The following is a 3,817-nucleotide window of genomic DNA, read 5'->3' as shown; positions in this document are numbered from 1 at the left end:
GGATAATGCATCAAGCTTGGATGAAAGCGCTGTTACAGGATCTATTTCATGTAAACCAGTCACCCTCCTAGACTGATTTCTCTCTTCAGGCCATTGGGCATAATTTTGAGTCATTTGTTCTAACAACTCATGAGCTTGGTTGAAGGGCATGGACATAAACATGCCATTAGCAGCAGAATTTGCTAAGGCTCTATTTTGAGTATTCAGTTCATTGTAAAGGGTCTGTAACACTGCCCAAGAGGGCAAACCATGGTTGGGGCATTGCTTAAGAAGGATTTTGTATCTCTCCCATACATCCACTAAGGTCTCACCATCCTTCTGCATGAAGTTGGTGATATCACATCTAGTTTGCACTATCTTGTTGGATGGGAAAAATTTCATGATAAATTTTTCAGCTAGTGTGTGCCAATTAGTTATGGAGTTGGATGGAAGGGAGTTCAACCACTCTTTGGCTTTATCAGCCAGTGAATGAAGGAAGAGCTTCAATCTCAGCACATCATCCGAGATGTTAGGATTCCTAAAAGTGTTGGCCACTTCTATGAAATTTCTAAGGTGCTTGTGTGGGTCTTCCGTCAACAACCCATGGAACTGCCCCATGTTTTGGAGCATGGTGAACATCACCGGTTCTAACTTAAAGGGCACTCCATTCAAAGGTTGGGCAATGCTTGGATCTAACTCATCCAACACAGGTATGATGAAGTCCATCATGGACCTGTCATTGTAATCTATGACAGGTGGGTTTTCTATCCTTGCAGGTCCTTCTGCATTCCCATTTCCTACATCCTCCATTTCTTCAAAATCTGGGATTGGGATTTGCCTCTGGGCTCTTCTCCTAACTCTAAATGTCCTCTCAGGTTCAGGGTCAAAAGAATCTATGAACGGGTGTGGAGTTGCACTCATGCACCCTTTTTAACTAAAAAAAATAAACCTGACTAGCTAAAACAACTTAGATTACTATTTAGTTTTGTGTAAAAAAAAAAATAAACAAACAAGAACCTGCAAACAGAAAAGTCCCAAAATAGTTCACAACCTAACAGATTTATGAAGCAGTAACAATATATCCAAACTAACAGAATGAAACTAAGAGTAAAAATAAAATACTGAAACTAAAAAATTAAGAAATAAAGTACAGTTATGAAACAATAAACTAGAAAATTAAATGACAGCAAAATTATATAAAATATGCAGCAAAACAAAATATCAACAGAACAGTATTCTAAGCTACCAATATTCAAGAGACTACAGTACTATTTACTAACACAATACAAAAGCAAAATTCAAATTAAGCTAAACTAAAAACAACACAAAGAATCAGTTCAGAAATAGCAATCACACAAAGAAATCTAATCATGTATGCCTTGATCCCCGGTAACGGCGCCAAAAACTTGTTGCCTTGCTAACAGTTGTGCAAGTAAGTGCGCAAGTATACGCGACAACAAGTAATATAGGGCTTTCGTGAGTCCCAATTATCGTTAAGGATCGTTTCATTTTAACTTGAAATAAATTGGTAATTGCTAACAGAACTAAAAATAGAATAAAACAAAATGAAAGGCTACTACTATTCTAAACTAGTGCACTGAAAATGTTTTTGTGGAGATTTTATCTTTTTAAAACAGTGATTTTAGTTGGTGAAAGGATCTTTAACTACTGCCTAGAAAAATAACTTAACTAAAAGACTTGTAAAATATTTTTTTGTAATGATTTTCTTTTATGTTTTAAAACAGAAAAATAATTTCAGACTTGGATGAAAATACAAAAAGATGAAAAAGATGGGTTTTGAAAACAATATTTGGAAGTAAGTTGGGTGTCTATTTCCCCTTCCCTCATTTGCCATTAGGATGCTTTAACAGAAAACAGAGATTGCTTCCAGCTTAACGAAAATACTAAAATAATTGTTGTTTCCCAACAACAGTTTTCTTCCACTGACAACAGATGGCATATCCCTATGTCACTGTTGTCATAGGACCTTGAAGTACCATTTTCACAAGTTACATGGGGGTAACTTCATCCCTGGAGCCATACCCATTGAGAGAGATCTTCTCTCAACTTTCCATGTGCTCACAGTGGGTCTAGTGTGAGCTATTTCCCAATATTCTCACACCACTAGGAGTAGCCTATGTGTGATCATCACATAATAAACTCATCAATAAAAATGCACAGTAAACAAACTGGAATCAACAATGTAAACATCAAAACATCATCTAATAACAATGAGTTTCGAGTACTCTTTCAACCCAACTCTAAGAAAATTAGCTCATCACCACAGGTTGATGAGCTAACATACAACAAGAGTACATAATAAAAACAGAAACTTTAAAATGTACTAAAAACAAAACTCAGGTACTATCAACAGCCGATAGCCCTGAAGCAGTGCTCACTAAAAATTACAAACAGAAATACTAAAAATTGAAAACAGAAATAGTAATATAAAAATATCCCAAAGAGCAAAATAAAATTCAGCAAAGCAGAGAAAAATAGAGTGTGTCCTACAAAAATGCCTTTATCCCTTTCTTTATAGCTGATCCCAAATCACCTCCTCCACCGTACGTATGCTTCTCACTCCACTCGATCGTGGGTGTCCCTTGCGCGATTAGCAACGCACCACAAAAGCAGCTCCAACTACCACTACCAACAACCTCCAGCTCATCAACTTGTTTGGATTTTTCTGTGTCTTCAAAAATCGGGTAGGGTTTGTGTTGTGGGTGGTTCGATTCAAGAAAAGAACCGTGGTGGGTTAGGGTTCTGTGTCTTCGACTTATTATGAAGGGCGGTCTAGATTGGTGAAGGGATTTGGAAAGAGCGGTTGAGATGGGGGTCTAGATGGAGGTGGGTTTTCTTGGACGGTTTGAGTGCTAGGGTTTTTTTTCTTCCTTTCTGATCTTTCTCACGATTCTGCCTCTGTCTCTTGTTTCCCTTCTTTTCTTTCTTTTCTCACTTTTCTTCTTTTCTTCTTTGGGCCATTGGTTGGTTGGTTTTCATCTGGCCCATTCTTTTATTTTCTTCTTTTGATTTGGCTTTTTCACCTTTGTTTCTTTCTTTTCTCACTTTGGGCTTCTGATCAACAAAGGATTGACCCAATTTTTCTTCATTCTTTTTGCTTGGAGAAATAACACTAATTTGGGCCTGAAACATACAAAATCAGCCCATTAGTATTAAAATCACAATTCTTCACTTCAATGCAATATTTGGGGTTTTAATTTACAAAAGATATCCTTTTCCTTCCCATTTTAACATCAAAACACATGTTCAAAGTCACAAATCATGGACTTATCACTGCTGCACTACTTATCCTCAATGAATAGTTTGGTTTTCTTCCCAATACCATTGCAAAGTGTTCAATCAATGGTATAGGTGCCTTTGAAATTTCCTCTAGATAAGACTCACCAATATTTCTCAAATCGTCCTAGAAGAAGAATAGTAATAAAAACAAAAAAAAAATAAAAATAAAAATATTTTTCATTATGATACATATTCACACATAAATGTGGAAATAATATTTTATTGTATCATCAAACAAATAGACAAAAATAATAATAGGGATACAATAATATGGGAACAATCAATAATATTAAGGATACAAGTAATATTATTTGAAAAGTAATAGCATGTTGTACAAATATCAATCTCAATATGAGTATGACGCATCATATAGATTTGAAATGTTTCAAGAATTTGATCTATACTTGTACCACATACCCATAAAAATGCTACTAGTTTGCATTAACAAAATGGGAGCAACAAAGTAATTAAACCAAACTATTATTTCCTTTGAAAAAATAATTAACTAAATCACTACGATAAAAAATCCAACCATCTT

At 35.4% G+C, this 3,817-nt stretch overlaps 1 non-coding gene across 1 annotated transcript; it reads left to right on the top strand.

Moving 5' to 3' along the window:
- The first annotated feature begins 244 nt into the window (after positions 1-244).
- LOC133296058 (small nucleolar RNA R71) lies at positions 245-350 on the top strand. Its single transcript, XR_009749443.1, has one exon. It is a non-coding gene; the product is annotated as a small nucleolar RNA R71 (small nucleolar RNA).
- The last annotated feature ends 3,467 nt before the right edge of the window (positions 351-3,817 follow it).

This window comes from Gastrolobium bilobum, unplaced genomic scaffold, assembly GCF_033153095.1.
Source record: "Gastrolobium bilobum isolate Gb01-03AN ecotype WA unplaced genomic scaffold, APGP_CSIRO_Gbil_v1 utg33257, whole genome shotgun sequence".
Classification (NCBI taxonomy): domain Eukaryota; kingdom Viridiplantae; phylum Streptophyta; class Magnoliopsida; order Fabales; family Fabaceae; genus Gastrolobium; species Gastrolobium bilobum.
The sequence above is the reverse complement of the archived record's forward strand: the minus strand, read 5'-3'. Positions and strand labels throughout refer to the sequence as shown.